Source organism: Odocoileus virginianus, chromosome 23 (genome assembly GCF_023699985.2).
Source record: "Odocoileus virginianus isolate 20LAN1187 ecotype Illinois chromosome 23, Ovbor_1.2, whole genome shotgun sequence".
NCBI classification, from domain to species: Eukaryota; Metazoa; Chordata; class Mammalia; order Artiodactyla; family Cervidae; genus Odocoileus; species Odocoileus virginianus.
The window spans coordinates 37,873,976-37,895,936 of record NC_069696.1 but is presented as its reverse complement, the minus strand read 5'-3'; the positions used below and the strand labels follow the sequence as shown (position 1 = coordinate 37,895,936).

General features: G+C 37.0%; 1 pseudogene; it reads right to left on the bottom strand.

Moving 5' to 3' along the window:
* Window positions 1-14,019: 14,019 nt before the first annotated feature.
* On the bottom strand, window positions 14,020-14,817 carry LOC139030691 (craniofacial development protein 2-like; annotated as a pseudogene).
* Window positions 14,818-21,961: the final 7,144 nt, after the last annotated feature.

The following is a 21,961-nucleotide window of genomic DNA, read 5'->3' as shown; positions in this document are numbered from 1 at the left end:
GATTGAAGGCAGAAGGAGAAGGGGATGACAGAGGATTAGATGGTTGGATGGCATCACCGACTCAATGAACATGAGTTTGAGCAAGCTCCAGGAGATGGTGATGGACAGGGAAGCCTGGATTGCTGCATTCCATGGGGTCACAAAGAGCTGGACTGACTGAGTGACTGAACAAAAACAATAGTATATAAAGCAAATACTAAGAGACAGAAATGGAAAAGTTGAAGTTTTCTCTGGTGGCTCAGTGGTAAAGAATCTGCCTTCCAATGCAGGAGATGCAGGTTTCATCCCTGGTCTAGGACGATCCCACATTCTGGGGAGCAGCTAAGGTCATATGCCACAACTATTGAGTCTGTGCTCTAGGGCCCAGAAGTGTAACTTCTAAGGCCCATGTGCCTAAAGCATGTGCTCCACAACAAAACATACCACCACAATGAGAAGCCTGCAGATAACAACTAGAGAGTAGTCCTCACTCTCCAGAACTAGAGAAAAGTCCATGCAGCAACGAAGACCCAGCACAGTAAAAAAATGAATGAATGAATTAAACTATAAAAAAGGAAAAGTTGACAAAAATACATAAAAGTAGGAAACTTTAACTCCCCACTTACAAAAATAAACAAAGAAATATCAATAAGGCAACAGTGATCTTAAATGATACAGTACTCAACATAATAAAGGCCATGAATGACAAATCCTCAGATAACATCACACTCAACAATGAAAAAGTGAAAGCCTTTCCTCTACAATCTGGAACAAGATGAAGATGTCCACTCATGCCACTTCTAGTTAACATAGTGTTAGAAGTCCTAGCCACAGCAACCATACAAGCAAAATAAAAACTGCATACACCATGTCAGGGAAAAAGGAAAATGTCACTGTTTGCAGATGACATGACACTTTATATAGAAAACTGTAAAGTCTCCACCCCAAAACTATTAGAACTAACAAGTGAATTCAACAGTTTCAGTATACAAGATTAGTAGACAGAAATCTGTTGCTTTTCTATACACCAATTATGAACTATCAGAAAGAGAAAGACAGAAAACAATCCCAATTAAAATCACACCAAAAAGAATAAAATACCTAGGAATGAACTTGACCAAGGAGGTGAAAGACCTATACTCTGAAAACTACAAAAGACTGATGAAGGAAATTGGAGGTGATACAAGTAAATGGAAGGATAGCCAATTCTCTTAGATTGGGAAAATTAATATTGTTAAAATGGCCATATTACCCAAAGGATTCTATAGATTTAGTTAAATCCTTATCAAAATACCCATGACACTTTTCACAGAACTAAAATAAATAATCCTCCAATTCATATGGAACCACAAAATAACCCAAATTACCAAATTAATCTTAGGAAAAAAAACAAAGCTGGAGGTATTACTCAAAGCTACAGTGATCAGAGTAGTACGGTACCTACACAAAACCCATCACATAAATAAATGGAACAAAACAGAGAGCCCAGAAATAAACCTGCACACCTATGGTCAATTAATCTATGACAAAGTAAGCAAGAATATAAAATGGAGAAAAAACAATCTCGGCAATAAATGATGCTGGGAAAACTGGACAACAGCATATAAAACATGAGATTAAGACATTTCCACACATCATATACAAAGCTGGACTCAAAATGAATTAAAGACCATAAAATTCCTGAAAGAGAAAACAGGCTTTACACTGACAACATAATGCAGCAATATATTTTTTTAATTTGTTTCCAAAGCAAAAGAAATAAAAGCAAAAATAAACAAATTGGACCTAATTAAACTTAAAAGCTTTTTCACAGCAACGAAACAACTGACAAAGGAAAAGTCACCTTATGATATTAGAGAAAATATTTACAAATGAAATTACCAATAAGGGATTAATATCCAACATATATATTAAGGAACAGTTCATACAATTCAATATCCAATTAAAAAAAAAAAAAACAAGCAAAACATGAGCAGAATACCTAAGTAGACATTTTTCCAAAGCAATACATGCAGATGGCTAACACACACATGAAAAGATGCTTAGTATCACTAATTCGGTTCAGTTTAGTTCAGTCCCTCAGTCATGTCTGACTCTTTGTGACCCAATGGATTATTAGAGAAATGCAAATCAAAACAACTAGATATCACCTCAAGCCTTTCAGAATGCCTGTCATTAAAAACTCTACAAATAACAAATATTGGAAAGGATGTAGAGAGAAGAAGATAATTTTATGTTGCTGGGAATGTAAATTGGTGCAGCCACTATGGAAAAAAATACGAAAATTCCTCATAAAGCTAAAAATAGAATTACCATGTGATTCAGAAATTGCACCTCTGAGTATATATCCAGAAAAGTAAAAATATTAATTTGAAAAGGTAAACACTCTAATGTTTATCACAATATTATTTACAATAGCAAAGACATGGAAGCAACACAATTGTCCACCAAGAGATGATTGGATTAATATCTCACATATGTATATATCTGTGTGTGTGTGGGGCGGGGGGTGTGTGTATATACACACACACTGGAATATTATTTTGCTATAAAACAAATGAAATAGTGCCATTTTCAGCAAAGTGGTAGACCTTGAGAATGTTATGTTTAGTGAAAAAATTCAGAGAAAGACAAATACTGTATGAAATCACTTATATGTATGATCTAAAAAATAATACAAATGAATGTATATAGCAAAATGGAAATAGACTCACAGATATAGAAAACAAATGAAATTATTTGTGGAAAGAGGGAAGGGGAGAAGGGCAAACTAGAGGTAGGGGATTAAGAGATATAAACTACTATGTACAAAATAAATAAGCAGAAAGGGTATATTGTAGAGCTCAGGGAATTATGTGAAAGTGGAAATCTTAGTTGCTCAGTTGTGTCTGACTTTGCAACCCAGTGGACTGTAGCCCACCAGTATCCTCTGTCCATGGAATTCTCCAGGCAAGAATACTGGAGCAGTAGCCATTTCCTTTTCCTGGGGATCTTTCTGACCCAAGGATCGAAATCCTGGGTCTCCTGTATTGCAAACAGATTCTTTACTGTCAATTTGCAGAACACCATGTTTAGGCACTGCCAATTTAAATTTTTTTCACATATTGTTTTTTCTGATACATAAAAAGCTGTATATTTTGGAGCAACTGTTTTTATTTTTTTGTTCTAAGGCATTATGCTGTAAGTGGTAGAAAATCAGTAAGAAAAAAGAAACAAGGAAGTGAAAAAGGTATATGAGGCATCCATGAAGAGCACTCAGCTGTGGTTGATGTCTGTATTCTTCAATCTATTGATCCAGCATCTATGGTTTGGTGTGTGTTGCTTATAATTATATACTTTTAATTATATTTGTATATTGTATACTTTGTGAATTTAACATGAAACCAACTGACTAAACAAGTTGTTCTCCACCAGTCTAAAAAGAGGTTTCTGCCATTAGAATTAAAATTTCTAATTAAGAATGCTTGTTGGACTTCTTTGAAAAATGTACTGTTATTATTAAAGGTCCACATGAAGATTGGACCAGAAAGTCCAGGAGATTTAAGACAATTTAACTCTTCTTCATTGCAAAAGCAAACATAAATACTGCAAAAATAAAAGAATGGCTAACCAGCAGGTAAAGATAGTTCTCACTAGTTCTGTATCACTAAATTACTCAGTGATAAAAAGCAAATGTCAATGAGGTATAACTTGGTTTGTGATACCGGTGATGGAATATTTCTTCATATTTTACAGAGGAGAGAAAATGTGCAAAAATACTTCCTCTCACCAAATTTCATCATGAAGATCTATCATCACCTCTATTTTCCCAGTCGGTAAAAGCCTATACAATGTAAACTAAACTCTGGAAATGCTAATGAAACAGCAAATTGACAGATGGCTACTAAGAACAAGGCCAGCTGGTAATATGGGATAGAGTCTTAAAGCTGAAAAAAGGGAAGCAGTTTGGAGTTATTAGTATTAAACAAGACTATTATATCAAAGGGCTTCCCTGATAGCTCAGAATCCACCTGCAATGCAGGAGACTCCAGTTCAGTTTGATTCCTGGGTCGGGAAGATACACTGAAGAAGGGATACGCTACCCACTCCACTATTCTTGGGCTTCCCTTGTGGCTTAGCTGGTAAAGAATCTGCCCACAATGCGGGAGACCTGGGTTCGATCCTGAGTTGGGGAGATTCCCTGGAGAAGGGAAAGGCTACCCCCTCCAGTATTCTGGCCTGGAGAATTCCATGGACTGTATAGTCTATGCAGTAGCAAAGAGTTGGGCACGACTGAGAGACTTTCACTTTCACTTTTTCAGCATATCAAAAAAACTCTGAGATCAACTTTTCAAAAAATGTTTAGCTTTTCAGGCAGCTTTCTTTCTTTCTTTTTTTTAACCTCCAACAAAGCTGAAATGCCCTGGGAAAGTGAGAATTTACAAACTTAAACACACTTCAGAATCATCGGAAGAACTTGTTAAAACACAGATTTCTGGACACCACTTCAAAAGTTTTTTACTCAATAAGTATGAGGTGGGGCCTAAGAATTTGTATGTTATACAAATTCACAGGTGATATTGATTCTACTGGTCCAGGAACAACACTTGGACTTAAAGGAACTAGGAGTGCAAAAGAGTAGTGATTTCATCCAAGTTAGGGTCTCAACATGTTGTAGAAAAGAGGAAACTAGTTGATGTGAGATAAGCTCAGTACAAAAATCTTGGACTGGAGAAAGTCACTGTGGGGGATACACAAAATAGAATAATTTCTGAAACGAAAATTTAGTTTTAAAAAGGCACTTAACTGCTGCCAGAGGAAAATAAAATCATAAGATCTGGGATTCAGCAATAGATTTCTCACTAGAGGATGCCTAGAAATAAATAATTAATATTCCCTTGGGAAATAGTGAAAGTTAGCCAATATATCTAAGAATGAACCTGAAAATGTATAGTAAAAACCTGATCATTGTATATACTTATTTCCTTGTGGAACAATGAAAGTCACCACTGAGGAGCACTTTGTTTCAGATAACTAGAAAGACACCAGGAGATGAACATCATAGGGCTTCCCTGGTGGTTCAGTGGTGTAGAGTCTGCCAGTGCAGAAGAGATCCAGGAAGATGTCATATGCTATAGAGCAACTGGGCCTGTGTATCATAACTATTGTGCTTGTGCTTTAGAGCCTACAACCCACAACTACTGAGCCCACATGCTGCAACTACTAAAGCCCAAGTTCTGCAACAAGATAAGCCACTGTGATGAGAAGCCCATACACCACAACTGGAGAAAAGTCCTTGCAGCAATGAAGATCCAGCACAGTCAAAAATAAATAAATAATTTTTTTAAAAGAAACCTCACAAAACCATCCCACACCAGGTAATTGATTAGAATTTAATAACTGCAAAGTTAGCAGGAAAGAGAGAGACAGAGAAACAGAGGTACAGAGAATACAATTTAAAAATGGATAGAGGAATCACACAGGAAAAAGAAATACATCATCTAATTTGTAAAGGAAGAACTGTTAGCTTTTGCAGATGATGTGATATGACACATAGAAAATCTTTAAGATGGACATGAATTGGTACAGCCGCTATGGAAAACAGTATAGAGGTGATTCAAAAAATTGAATAAAACTACCATATACTCCAGCAATTCCAATTCTATGAAATCATTTTGTCAAAAAGATATGACAGGTTCACCTTCATGTTTACTGTAGCATTATTGAAAGTAGCCAAGACATGGAAACAATCTAAGTGTCCACTGATAAACAGGTAGTGAAAATGGATAAAAGAAAAACATATATAATACTATGCAGCCATCAAAAAGAAGGAAATCCTGTCATTTGCAACAATATGGATGGACTTTGAGGGCATTGTGCTAATTAAAATGTCAGACAGAGAAAAATAAATACTGCATTATCTAATTTGTTTGAGTAATCTAAGATAATAAAAATCATAGAAACAGAGGTTAAATTTTTGGTTACCGGAGATGTGGGGGTGGGGATAGAGAAACATTGAATGTAGTCAAAAGGTCAGTTCAGTCCGTTCAATCACTCAGTTGTGTCCAACTCTGTGACCCCATGGACTGCAGCATGCCAGGCTTCCCTGTCCATCACCAACTCCTGGAGTTTACTCAAATTTATGTCCATTGAATCAGTGATGCCATCCAACCATCTCATCCTTTGTCGTCCCCTTCTCCTCCCACCTTCAATCTTTCCCAGCATCAGTGTCTTTTCCAAGGAGTCAGTTCTTTGCATCAGGTGGCCAAAGTATTGGAGTTTCAGCTTTAACACCAGTCCTTCCAATGAACACCTAGGGCTGATTTCCTTTATGATGGGCTGGTAGCATCTCCTTGCAGTCCAAGGTAGTCTCAAGAGTCTTCTCCAGCACCGCAGTTCAAAAACATCAATTCTTTGGTGCTCAGCTTTCTTTATAGTCCAACTCTCACATGAATACATGGCTACTGGAAAACTCATAGCTTTGACCAGATGGACGTTTGTTGGCAAAGTAATGTCTCTGCTTTTTAATATGCTGTCTAGGTTGGTCATAGCTTTCCTTCCAAGGAGCAAGCGTCTTTTAATTTCATGGCTGCAGTCACCATCTGCAGTGATTTTGGAGTCCAAGAAAATAAAGTCTGTCACTGTTTCCATTGTTTCCCTATCTATTTGCCATGAAGTGATGGGATCGGATGCCATGATCTTCGTTTTCTGAATGTGGAGTTTTAAGCCAACTTTTTCACTCTCCTCTTTCACCTTCATCAAAAGGCTTTAGTTCCACTTCGCTTTCTGCCATAAGGGTGGTGTCATCTGTATATCTGAGGTTATTGATATTTCTCCCAGAAATCTTGACTCCACCTTGTGTTTCATCCAGTCCAGCATTGCTCATGAGGTACTCTGCATATAAGTTCAATAAGTAGGGTGACAATATATAGCCTTGACATACTCCTTTCCTGATTTGGAACCAGTCTCTTGTTTCATGTCCAGTTCTAACTGCTGCTTTTTGACCTGCATACAGATTTCTCAGGAGGCAGGTTAGGTGGTCTGGTATTCCCATCTCTTTCAGAATTTTCCACAGTACATACTTCCAATTATAAGGAAAATAAATTCTGGACATGTAATGTACAATATGATGACTATTGTCATACTGTACTGTATATTTGAAAGTTGTTAAAAGAGTAAATCTTAGAAGTTTTCATTACAAGAAAAGCGTTGTGATTATATGAGGTGATAGATGTTAACTAAACTTGTTATGTAATCATTTTGCAATGCATAAGTGAAAGTGAAAGTGAAGTCGCTCAGAGTTGTCTGATTCTTTGTGACCCCATGAACAGTATGAGGCTTCTCTGCCCATGGGATTTTCCAGGCAAGAGTACCGGAGTGGGTTGCCATTTCCTTCTCCAGGGGATCTTCCCGACCAAACTCGGATTTGCCACATCTTGGGCAGACGCTTTACCCTCTGAGCCACCAGGGAAGCCCAATCCAACCATTTTGTTGGCCATACAGCTTAAACTTATGCAGTGTTATGTCCATTATATCTCACTAAAACTAGAAAAATAATTGTAAAGTGATACATTCTGGGTCTAATTTTAACTTTGAAAATTCCCAGCCATGTGAAGCCTATTCAAATATTTTATTCTAAGCCTTTGTTTGATTATCTGCAGAACCTGAAGATATAATAAAATACAAATAAGCAAACTTTTTGGCAACTCTTTTCAAATGTTAATTGCTAATGCTATTATAAACTCATATGAGAGCAATTTGTTTATTGATGGTTGAAGATATTATATAAACTGGAAAAGAAAGCAAAGATCCTACTACAATGAAAGACATGGAAAGGGGGAAGGAAGGAAATGAGGGAGGGAAGAAAGTACTTAACAGAAGGAAGCTAATGTGAAATTGTTGATAAACAGAGGTTAGGCTAGGCAGAGTAGAATTTCTGGCTCTCACTAACATTTAAACTATGAGTCTAAAGACTTTATGTATCTGCTGCTCATAGAATTTCAGCATTCTTTTATTGGTGAGATTGAAAAATTTTGAAACCCTGACTGGGCCCCTGCCAAGACTGTCTCCAGTTGGAAAGAAAAACTAGGGAATTACACATATAGATGTCTCATTTCTAAGGAGTGTATGTAACATGGTTCTTTGATTTGGAGAGGGGTGATGTCAAGAATAAAAGAGCCAGGACTTCCCTCATGGTCCAATGGTTATGAATACACCTTCCAATGCAGGTGACATAGGTTTGATCCTACAAGCTATGGGGCAACTCAGCCCATGCACCACAACTACTGAGTCTCTGTGCTGCAAACTGCAGAGCCCACACACTCTGGAACCTGCACACCACAACTGGAGAGAAGCCCACATGCCATAATGGAAAATCCCACAGCAAGGATACAGACCCCTGAAACTAAGACCTGAGGCATCCAAAAATTTGGAGAAGGAAATGGCAACCTCCCGCCACCCCCCCCCCCAAAAAAAAAGAAAAATGGAAGAGCCAAAGAGCCCTCCATGTGATTTTCACCAACTTGGCTTCTGCCACATTTTATTGAAGCAGTCACTAAAGTTACCTAAACTTAGAAGGCTATTTTGACACTTTTTTCCAGTGGTGGCTATGTCAAAAGTATGTACAAAATAGGTGCCTAACTGTGTGGTAATGGTGGTTGCAGCAACAGCAAGAGAGGGTCACACAGCGTTGGAAGGCACCAAAATGTTTAGAAAAAGGCAACTGTTCCTTTAGTTCACCAAGTTTGATTTTGAGACAGTCAAGATCCTGGGCTTCTCTTTCCATGTGCATTCAATAATGGTGATATCTGGAAAAATGGCAGTATGCAATATTATATATGAGATATGTAGTGATATATTACAACCTGGAATGTTTAGTTCCTCATAAGAGTGGTACATGAAGGCAAAGTTGGAAGCTATCTGGTAGCAGTGAATATTGGAAATTATGGCATTTTGTTTATGTCATCACATCTGTTCAGATAGTGAAGGTAGATCACCTTATTTTAGGCTAGAAAAGCTAAAATGAATGAAAGACTGTCAGATACTAAGCCAAGAGCTAGCCCAGTTATCTGCCTTCCAGTGGTAGAATGAGTAAGGAATAGATTCAGCCAAGTAGACAAAATGGCACCCAAGGCAATTCATTGGTATGCTCTGCAAAAACACTGCATTGGCAAATTAACATGCGCTAGAGATCTGTTAGTGAAAATGAGCAAAATGAAAACACCAAATGATACAGATAGGGAGAGGAGAACCAAAAGAGAACTTGTATAGAAGATTTAGAGAAGTATTTGGCATCCTCAATTGAATCAGCAAATATATAGCCTCCTTGAAACAGGACCAGAAAACCTTAAGGAAAGAAAATGAAAATCATGCAGCATTAGATCAATGGGAGATAGATGAGATGCAGGGTTATAACATAGCAGGAACACTTTCCTTGTTTGAATTGTATGGCAAGTCATTACCTCTTTCTAATACATGTGAAATCTTTTAAAAATATAAATAAAGTATTATTTTTAAAATCAGCTAATCAAATAGTTGAGTCAGGTGAGAGGTTTTTCTGAAATTTCTGTGCAAACTTTTAAAATTTTCAAGTATTTGGGGGTGGGGAGAGTCTGTTTCTCTTTAATAAAAAGCTGTTAACAGAGAAAATCAAGATAGAATAAAACCTTTTCCCAGGTTGTCATTCTACCAGTTTTGTAAAGCGTATAAATTCATTCTGCAGCTCTTAGAGATAAGGTGGTGAACAGGGCTTGGAAAGGCTCCCCAGTCATATGCTCCTCCATACAGGCTTGCATTTGCTCTTCTGCTACTGCCTGTGGAAGGTATGAATCTTTGCAAGATTAACAGATCATGTTGGTAGATACGGGCCTTTGCTACTACTGATTTTATAACTGTTTGCATTTTCAATTCTTTTTCTTTCCCTTGCCTTGGGAGCTTTAAAGTTTTGTATGTATCAGTGGAGAGAGTGAAGGAGAGAAAACGTTTGCTGGTTTAAGCAGTGACCACAGGATTCTTTGTCTAATATCTTCTAGGTCCAAACTAAAAACTCATGAGTTCATAAAAGTTTGCCCCAAAAAACATACTGCAAAAAATTATAGATGCAATAATGAAATCAAATACTTCAAAAGAGTGAACAAAAAATAAAATTGATACTGCAAAAAAATTTTAATTGTGCCATAGAGGGAAAATTTTCTCCTATAAATAGTAAAACTAACAGAAAAAAAAAATTCAGTGAAGCTTAATTGTGACAATCCCAGACCATGGGTCTAAATAATACATCCAATTATTAAGAAAAAAAAAAGATGAATAGAAGAACAAAAAACTGAATAGAAGAAAAATTCCCCTGTGATGAAATTTCTATATATAAATAAGTGATGAAGAAACGAAATCACTGAATTCCAGTCATATTTAATTTTAAAGGCCAAATTTCAAAGTATACTGGCAATTTGTTATATATCTCTAAATAAAGAAAATTCTGTGTATTCAAACCAAAAACTAGCACAGACACACAAGGGTCAAAATTGTATGAAATTTATTCTTTGCCGAGAAGTCAATATATATAAAAAATTTAAATGGTAACATTATGATTAAAATTTTTATATCTGACAAAGTTGGCTTTATATTATCTTTATACTTGCAAACATTCTCAATAATACAAGGATTCAGAAAATATACCATATAACCATTATAAAAAATTATTTTAGTTGACCAAAAAATTTATCAAGCATAAATGCTGTAGAAGTAAGTCATCACCTGAAAATAAGCTAGAAATACTTGTCTGAGCATTATTACAGATAAAACAGGATAATTTTGGAAAAATAGCATGATTTATTCCAAAAGCAAAAAAAAAAAAAAAAAATTATGTCATGAGACCTGGCAGTGAACCTAATCTCCACCAGTATCCAAAGGTAGATTTCCTGTGATTTTTAATTTCTTTAATTTTGCCAAAATATTAGACATAAAATAATAGAATCCACGTTGAGACTTTAAAAAGTATTATTTAAAATGTTTTTGTTACTTATGGGTTCACAAATTTTCAGCAGAATAAATACTGTTTTGTATTGATTATCTATAGTCATATTGAATTTCTCCCCATGCTACAACTAAAAAATAATTGTTTTTGAAATAATATTATCTAATTGGTGAAAAGGATATTGCTCATAAAAACCAAAAGTGTAAAGAAAGAAAATTTGAAGGAAACAAGAACACATGTTGATAAATCAAACTCTTGATCTTTGGCCTAAATCCACTTCTGCAATCTTTCTCACCTTTGTAAATTGCAACTTCACTTTTCTGGTTGTTCAGACCAAACCTTGAGACTACTAATTGACTTCACTTAATCCTCTGGATATCTTGTTGATTCCACCATCAACATATATCTAATATCCAAGCACTTCTCATCATCTCCAAGCTACAGCCCTACACAAGAGCCATTAAATTGGTTTCTCTGATTTCATTCTTTCCCTGTGTCTATTCTCACAGAGCAGCCAAAGTGATCCTTTAAAAAGTTAACTCTTTAAAGAAAGTCATATATTACATATAATTATGAGAGATTTTTCAACTCTTGTCTATGATGCTGTCCTTTTCAGACACAATTTTTGACAAATGTAAATTTTTTAAGTTTATCTGATGGTAAAAGTAAAAGTATAAAAATTAGCATCATTTTAGGCACTTCCCGCTCTGCGGGGCTGCTGTGGCCACTGTTCAATCCCGGTGCAGCTAAGGCCACTTTGGGCCCCTAGCGCTTCAGAAATGCAGAGAACTACACCTGCAGCAGGGGCGGGAGGAGCTGGTACGAGCCTGGTGTGGGCCCGAAGCCGCGAAGTCTGGATCCCCAGCAGGCGGTGATTTCAAGCCCTCTCGGAGAACCCTGCCTGGTGATGCAGGTGTGGCTCTGAGGCCTCTGACGGCCAGGCACCAGAGATCAAACCCTGAGCTTTTGGAGTGGGTGCACTGACTCAAGATACTAGACTACCAGAGAACTAACCCTCAGTTCAGTTCAGTCGCTCAGTAGTGTCTGACTCTTTGCAACCCCATGAATCGCAGCAAGCCAGGCCTCTCTGTCCATCACCAACTCCCGGAGTTTACTCAAACCCATGTCCATCGAGTCGGTGATGCCATCCAACCATCTCATCCTCTGTCATCCCCTTCTCCTCCTGACTCCAATCCCTCCCAGCATCAGGGTCTTTTAAAATGAGTCAACTCTTCACATCAGGTGGCCAAAGTACTGGAGTTTAAGCTTCAGCATCAGTCCTTCAAATGAACACCCAGGACTTATCTCCTTTAGGATGGACTGGTTGGATCTCCTTGCAGTCCAAGGGACTCTCAAGAGTCTTCTCCAACACCACAGTTCAAAAGCATCAATTCTTTGGCACTCAGCTTTCTTCACAGTCCAAATCTCACATCCATACATGACCACTGGAAAAACCATAACCTTGACTAGATTGAACTTTGTTGACAAAGTAATGTCTCTGCTTTTTAATATGCTATCTAGGTTGGTCATAACTTTCCTTCCAAGGAATAAGTGTCTTTTAATTTCATGGCTGCAGTCACCATCTGCAGTGATTTTGGAGATCAAAAAAATAAAGTCTGACACTGTTTCCACTGTCTCCCTATCTATTTGCCATGAAGTGATGGGACCGGATGCCATTATCATAGTTTTCTGAATGAAGAGCTTTAAACCAACTTTTTCACTCTCCTCTTTCACCTTCCTCAAGAGGCTTTTTAGTTCCTCTTCACTTTCTGCCATAAGGATGGTGTCATCTGCATATCTGAGGTTATTGTATTTCTCCAGGGAATCTTGATTCCAGCTTGTGCTTCTTCCAGCCCAGCGTTTCTCATGATGTACTCTGCATAGAAGTTAAATAAGCAGGGTGACAATATACAGCCTTGTACTCCTTTTCCTATTTGGAACCAGTCTGTTGTTCCATGTCCAGTTCTAACTGTTGCTTCCTGATCTGCATACAGGTTTCTCAAGAGGCAGGTCAGGTGGTCTGGTATTCCCATCTCTTTCAGAATTCCCCACAGTTTATTGTGATCCACACAGTTGAAGGCTTTGGAATAGTCAATAAAGCAGAAATAGATGTTTTTCTTGAACTCTCTTGCTTTTTCAATGATCCAGTGGAGGTTGGCAATTTGATCTCTGGTTCCTCTGCCTTTTCTAATACCAGCTTGAACATCTGAGAGTTCATGGTTCACATATTGCTTAAGCCTGGCTTGGAGAAGTTTGAGCATTACTTTACTAGCATGTAAGATGAGTGCAACTGTGTGGTAGCTTGAGTATTCTTTGGCATTCCCTTTCTTTGGGATTGGAAAGAAAGGGATTTCCAGTCTTGTGGCCACTGCTGAGTTTTTCAAATTTGCTGACATATTGAGTGCAGCACTTTCACAGCATCATCTTTCAGGATTTGAAACAGCTCCACTGGCATTCCATCACATCCACTAGCTTTGTTCATAGTGATGTTTGCTAAGGCCCACTTGACTTCACATTCCAGGATATCTGGCTCTAGGTGAGTGATCACACCATCGTGATTATCTGGGACTTGAAGATCTTTTTTGTACAGTTCTTCTGTGTATTCTTGCCACCTCTTCTTACTATTCTTACTCTTCTGCTTCTGTTAGGTCCATACCATTTCTGTCCTTTATCGAACACATCTTTGCATGAAATGTTCCCTTGGGATCTCTAATTTTCTTGAAGAGATCTCTAGTCTTTTCCATTCTGTTGTTTTCCTCTATTTCCTTGCATTGATCGCTGAGGAAGGCTTTCTTATGTCTCCTGGCTATTCTTTGGAACTCTGCATTCAAATGGGTATATCTTTCCTTTTCTCCTTTGCTTTTCACTTCTCTTCTTTTCACAGCTATTTGTAAGTCCTCCTCAGACAACCATTTTGCCTTTTTGCATTTCTTTTCCATGGGGATGGTCTTGATCCCTGTCTCCTGTACAATGCCATGAACCTCCGTCCATAGTTCATCAGGCACTCTGTCTATCAGATCTAGTCCCTTAAATCTATTTCTCACTTCCACTGTATAGTCATAAGGAATTTGATTTAGGTCATACCTGAATGGTCTAGTGGTTTTCCCTACTTTCTTCAACTTAAGTCTGAATTTGGCGATAAGGAGTTCATGATCTGAGCCACAGTCAGCTCTCGGTCTTGTTTTTGCTGACTGTATAGAGCTTCTGCATCTTTGGCTGCAACGAATATAATCAATCTAATTTAGGTGTTGACCATCTGATGATGTCCATGTCCATCTCTTCTGTTGCTGGAAAGGGGTGTTTGCTATGACCAGTGTGTTATCTTTGTAAAACTCTATTAGCCTTTGCCCTGCTTCATTCCATATCCCAAGGCCAAATTTGCCTGTTACTCCAGGTGTTTCTTGACTTCCTACTTTTGCATTCCAGTCCCCTATATTGAAAAGGACATGTTTTTGGGGTGTTAGTTCTAAAAGGTCTTGTAGGTTTTCATAGAAGCATTCAACTTCAGCTTTTTCAGCATTACTGGTTGGGGCATAGGCTTAGATTACCATGATATTGAATGGTTTGCCTTGGAAACGAACAGAGATCATTCTGTCATTTTTGAAATTGCATCCAAGTACTGCATTTCGGACTCTTTTGTTGACCATGATGGCTACTCCATTTCTTCTAAGGGATTTCTGCCCACAGTGGTTGATATAATAGTCATCTGAGTTAAATTCACCCATTCCAGTCCATTTTAGTTCACTGATTCCTAGAATATCGACATTCACTCTTGCCATCTCCTGTTTGACCACTTCCAATTTGCCTTGATTCATGGACCTAACATTCCAGGTTCCTATGCAATATTGCTCTTTACAGCATCGGGCCATACTTCTATCACCAGTTCCATCAACAACTGGGTATTGTTTTTGCTTTGGCTCCATCCCTTCATTCTTTCTGGAGTTATTTCTCTACTGATCTTCAGTAGCATATTGGGCAACTACCAACCTGGGGAGTTTCTCTTTCAGTATCCTGTCATTTTACCTTCTCATACTGTTCATGGGGTTCTCAAGGCAAGAATACTGAAGTGGATTGCCATTCCCTTCTTGAATGGGCCACATTCTGTCAGACCTCTCCACCATGACCTTAGGGAGTATCAAATAGTGAGAACTCACACATAGAAAACCACCTCAATACAAGACTCGGCATCACCCAACCATCAGTAGCACCCCATGCAGGACGCCTCATCTAAACAACAAATAAAATAAAAACAAAAACCCAATCATCAACAGACAGGAGTACCTGTCTCACCTCACTCAGCCTTGCCCATCAGAGGATAAACCAACCAACAAACAAAAACTCAGCACAAATCTCACCCTACACGGAGCTCATGCAAACCACTGGACCAGCCTTAGGAGGGCAGAAGCCAAAAGGAAGAAAGAATTCAACCTTCTTCAAGGAAATAATTCAACTTTTCTTGAAGCCTGGGAATAGGAGACCTCAAACACAGTAACTTTAAAAAAAAGAAAGTTAGAAAATACTGCACAGATGATGAAACAAATTAGAAACACAAATCCAAATAAATGAAGAGGAAATAGGAAAATTACCTGAAAAATAATTCAGAATAATGATAGTGAAGATGATAAAAAACCTTGACGACAAAATGGAGAAAATGCAAGAATCAATTAACAAAGACCTAGAAGAATTAAAGAATAAACACACAGAGACAAACAACACAATTATTGAAATTAAAGATACTCTAGAAGGAATCAATAGCAGAATATCTGAGGCAGAACGAATCAGTGAGCTGAAAGATAAAAATGGTGGAAATAACTTCTGAAGAGCAGAGTAAAGTAAAAAGAATGAAAAGAACAGAGGATAGTTTCAGAGACATTTGGAACAATATCAAACACATCAACATTCCAATTATAGGGTTCCCAAAAGAAGAAGAAAGAAAGGGTATGACAAAATTTTTGAAGAGATTATAGTTGAAAATTTCCCCAAAATGGAAAAGGAAAGAGCCAATCAAGTTGAAGAGACACAAAGAGTCCCAAACAGGATAAACCCAAGGAGAAACATGCCAAGACACATACTAATCAAACTAACAAAGATTAAACACAAAGAAAGAATATTAAAAGCAGCAAGGAGAAGCAACAAGTAACATATAAGGGAAACCCCATAAATTTAACAGCTGATCTTTCAGCAGAAACTCTGCAGGCCAGAAGGGAATGTCAGGATATATTTAAAGTACTGAAAGGGAAAAATCTACAACCAAGGTTACTGTACCCAGCAAGGATCTCATTCAAAACTGATAGAGAAATAAAAAGCTGTTCAGATAAGCAAAAGTTAAGAGAATTCAGTACCACCAAACCAGGCTTACAACAAATGTTAAACGGACATGTATACAAGAGAAGGAAAAAAATTGACAAAATCAACCCCAAGTGATTAGAAAATGGCAACAGGAACATATGTATCAATAATTACTTTAAATGTAAATAGATTAAATGCTCCAACCAAAAGACACAGACTGACTGAATGGATACAAAAACAAGACCCATATATATGCTGTCTACAAGATACCCACTTCAGACCCCAAGACACATACAGACTGAAAGTGAGAAGATGGAAAATTATATTCCATGCAAATGGGAAGCAAAAGAAAGCTGGAGTAGCAATCCTCATATTAGACAAATAGACCTTAAAATAAAGAAGATTACAAGAAATAAGGAAGAACACTACATAAAGATCAAGGGATCAATCCAAGACTGAAGACATAACAATTGTAAATAGTTATGCACCCAACATAGGAACACCTCGATACATCAGACAAACATTAACAGACCTAAAAGCAGAAGTTTACAGTAACACAATAATAGTAGGAGACTTTAACACCCTACTCACATTGTCCTACTCACAATGGACACATTATCAAAACATAAAATTAACAAGGAAATGCACGTCTTAAATGATACATTAGATGAGATGGATCTCATTGATATCTTCAGCACATTTCATTCAAATGCAGAAGAATGCACCTTCTTTCCAAGTGCACGTGGAACATTCTCCAGGATAGACCACATCTTGGGTCACAAATCAAACCTCAGTAAATTCAAGAAAATTGAAATCATATCAAGCATCTTCTCCAACCACAAGACTATGATATTAGATATCAATTACAAGAAAAAAAAAGTGTAAGAAACACAAACACCTGGCAATTGAACAACACGTTTCTAAATAACCAACAGGTTACTGAAGAAATCAAAAGGGAAATCAAAGATGTTCTAGAAACAAATGACAATGAGGACACAGCAACTCAAAAGCTGTGGGATGCAGCAAAAGCAGTTCTAAGAGGGAAGTTTATTGCAATAAAATCCTACTTCAAGAAACAAGAAAAACATCAAAGAGACAACCTAACCTTACACGTAAAGCAACTGGAAAAAGAAGGGGAAAAAACAAAAATTAATAGAAGGAAAGAAATCATAAATATCCAAGAAGAAATAAATGAAAAAGAAATGAAAGAAACAATAGTAAAGATTAATAAAATAAAAGCTGGTTCTCTGAGAAGATAAACAAAATTGACAACCCTTAGCCAGGTTCATCAAGAATAAAGGAGAAGAATCAAATCAACAAAATTAGAAGTGAAAAAAGAGAGGTTGCAAAAGACAATTCAGAAATACAAGGGATTATAAGAGACTATTATGAACAACTGTATGGCAATAAAATATATAACATGAAAGAAATGGACAGATTCTTAGAAAAGTTCAATCTTCCAAGACTGAACCAGGAAGAAATAGAAATTATGAACAACCCAGTTACAAGCACTGAAATTGAAGCTGTGGTAAAAAATCTCCCAAAATACAAAAGCTCAGGACCAGATGGCTTCACAGGAGAATTCTATCAAACATTTAGAGAAGAGCTAATGCCTATCCTTCTAAAACTCTTTCAAAAAATTGCAGAGGAAGGAACACTTCCAAAGTCATTCTACAAGGCCACCATCACCCTGATACCAAAACCAGACAAAGACAACACAAAAGAAAGAGAACTGCAGGCCAATATCACTGATTAACATAGAAGCAAAAATCAAGAAAATTTTAGCAAGCAGTATTAAGCAACACATCAAAAAGTGCATACACCATGATCAAGTTGGGTTTATTCCAGGGATTCAAGTATTCTTCAATATACACAAACCAATCAATGTGATATACCATATTAAAAAGTTGAAATATAAAAACAATATGATCATCTCAATAGATGGAGAAAAAGCCTTTGACAAAATTCAGCACCTATTTATGATTAAAACTCTTCAAAAAATGGGCGTAGAAGGAATCTACCTCAACATAGTAGAGGCCGTATATGATAAGCCCACAGCAAACATTATTCTCAATGGTGAAAAACTGAAAGCATTCTCCTTAAGATCAGAAACAAGACAAGGATGTCCACTTTTGCCACTATCATTCAATGTAGACCTGGAAGCCCTAGCTACAGTAATCAGAGAAGAAAAAGAAACAAAAGAATCCAGATCGTAAAAGAAGTAAAGCTCTCACTGTTTGCAGATGACATGATACTGTACACAGAAAAACTTAAAGATACTATCAGAAAATTACTAGAACTAATCAGTGAATTTAGAAAAGTTGCAGGATACAAAATCAATACACAGAAATCACTTACATTTCTATATACTAACAATGAAAAATCAGAAAGAGAAATTAAGGACTTAACCTCATTCACCATTGCAACAAAAAGTTACATATCCAGGGATAAACTTATCTAAGGAGATGAAAGAACTGTACACAGAAAATTACAAGACACTAATGAAAGAAATCAAAGATAATATAATGGAGAGATATTTCGTGTTCATAGGTAGGAAGAATCAATATTGTGAAAATGGCTATACTACCAAATGCAGTCTACAGATTCAATGAAATCCCTATCATATTACTAATGACATTTTTCACAGAACTAGAACAAAAATTTTACAATTCATATGGAAACACAAAAGACCCTGAATAATGAAAGCAGTTTTGAGAAAGAGGAATGGAGCTGAAAGAATCAAGCTTCCTGACCTCAGGTTATACTACAAAGATACAGTCATCAAGACAGTATGGTACTGGCACAAAAACAGAAATATAGACCAATGGAACAAGATAAAAAACCGAGAAATAAACCCATGCACTTATAGGTACCTTATTTTTTACAAAGGAGGCAAGAATATACAATGGGGCAAAGACAAACTATTCAATAAATGGTGCTGGGAAAACTGGACAGCTATGTGTAAAAGAATGAAATTAGAACACTTCCTAACACCATACACAAAGATAAACTAAAAATGGATTAAAGACCTAAATGTAAGATGAGAAACTATAAAACTCTTAAGGGAAAACATAGGCAGAACACTTGATAAAATAAATCAAAGCAAGATCCCCTATGACCCATCTCCTAGAGTAATGGAAATAAAAGTAAAAATAAAAAAGTGGGACCTAATTAAACTTAAAAGCTTTTGCACAGCAAAGGAAACTATAAGCAAGGTGAAACGAAAACCTCAAAATGGGAGAAAATAATAGCATATGAAACAACTGAGAAAGGATTAATTTTAAAAACATGCAAGTGGTTCATACAACTCAATGCCAGAAAAACAAACAACCCAATCAAAAATGGGAAAAATACCAAAGAAGACATATAAATGGCTAACAAACACATGAAAGATGCTCAACCTTTCTCATTATTAGAGAAATGCAACTCAAAACTACAATGAGATATCACCTCAGACCGGTCAGAATGGCCATCATCAATAAGTCTACAAACAATAAATGCTGGGGAGAGTGTGGCGAAAAGGGAACACTCTTGCACTGTTGGTGGGAATGTAAATTGATAAAGCCACTATGGAAGACGGTATGGAGATTCCTTGAAAACTAGGAATAAAACCACCATATGACCCAGAAATCCCCCTCCTAGGCATATACCCTGAGGAAATAAAAATTGAAACAGATACATGTATCCCATTGTTCTTTGCAGACTATATACAATGGCTAGAACATGGAAGCAACCTAGATGTCCATCAACTGATGAATGGGTAAAGAAATTGTGGTATACATAAAAAATGAACTCAGTCATAAAAAAGAATGCATCTGAGTCAGTTCTAATCAGGTGGATGAACCTAGAGCCTATTATACATAACAAGGTGAGTCAGAAAGAGAAAGATAAATACCATATTCTAACACATATACAGAATCTAGAAAATTTGCACTGAAAAATTTATTTACAGGGCAACAATGGAGAAACAGACATAGAGAATAGACTTATGGACATGGAGAGAGGGGCGGAGTGGGTGAGATACATGGAAAGAGTAACATGGAAACTTACATTAGCATATGTAAAAATAGATAGCCAACAGGAATTTGCTGTATGTCTCAGGAAATTCAAACAGGGGCTCTGTATCAATTTAGAGGGGTGGGATGGGGTGGGAGATGGGAGGGAGCCCCAAAAGGAAGGGGATATATGTATGCCTATGGCTGATTCATGTTGAGGTTTGACAGAAAACAGCAAAATTCTGTAAAGCAATTATCTTTCAATAAAAAATAAATTAATTAAAAAAGGTTTAAAAATTAATATCATTTTATCTGGAAAAGAATAAGACAGTAAGATAAAATTTCTATAACTAGCAAATAAGCCGATGACCCATCCCTAAGCCTCACTCTTTTATGGTTTAAAGAAGCTATCAATAATGTCAATTTTGCAGTGGCAATAACTTACTGAGTGAAAGAGCCTTAGGATGGAAACAGCACAAAATTTAATTTGTTTCCTTGATGTTTGATTTAAACTGAGATAACTTTGTTCATGGTGGAAGGTTTTTAATTTGTCTTTTCACCAACCCTTGTCTTTCCTTAGCAAAAATGACCCAGGGGCTGAGGTTGCCCTTAAAAGTTAATTTGCTTGGTTTTTCCTTACCATCAATCAGTTACACCTGCATGTGGTAAAACAAGCAAGAGAACACTGAGTTTTCATATAAATCAAAACAGGAGTATTGATTACTTTTCAATTATGGAGCTCACCAGTGAACAGATTACCTGGCATGGGTTTAGTTACATATGGTGTTCTTTAGCTGATGGCCAAAGTACTAAAAATCCTCTGATGGGAACATACTGCTTCGCCCTTCAGTTCTAGCCTTCAGACACTGTTCTGCAGCTCTCTGACCAGTTGCCCATCTCAGAGAAATCCCTGACCATGAAATCCATTCCTTTTCATCTCCCCATGATGCCTTTTCTATTCACCTAATGGTTCTGTTCTCATGATTAATCTTGCAGGCGAATATTTACTAATATGAGGGTTGTGTGGAATCTAATCAATATTACCTCTCTGCTTTGACTGTGTTATAAACCAATTTCAGGTTAGGCTAAAAATATTAATAGTTAAGTATCTCCCCTTTAGTGTGAACTGTGATCAGTGATTTATTTCCAACAATTACATTATGAAAAGAAGTAGAAAGAGTAACGGTTTGGCTAAACCTGGAAAACATTACTGAGCCAGACTATCAAGGTTTATATCAGTGATGTCATGTTGATAGCATGTACCCCAATCTAGTGTGATGAAGGAAGTACTTCACTTCTGTGGTATTCTTCAAATCCATAATCCCATTCTAACTGTGACAGAAACATCAGACACACTCAAACTGACCCTTCTACAAAATACCTGACCATCTCAAAATTGTAAAAGTTATGAAAAACAAGAAATGTCTGATTGTTCTAGACTAATTGATGATAAAGAAACAAAACCCAAGATAATGGAGTAGAAGGACGTGCACTCATCTTCTATGAGAACTCCAAAACTGCAACTTGCTGCTGAACAACCATCAACAGGAGAAAGTTGGATTACACCAAAAAGATACCCCACATCAAAGGGCAAAGGAGAAGATGTAACAAGGTGGTAAGAGTGGATAAATCACGCTAGAATCAAACCCTGTACTTGCCAGAGACACTTGGAAGGCTTAAACAAAAATCTGTGCAGACAGATACTCTGTGCCCACAGAAACTGAGTCAGACCTGCTTTTGAGTAATT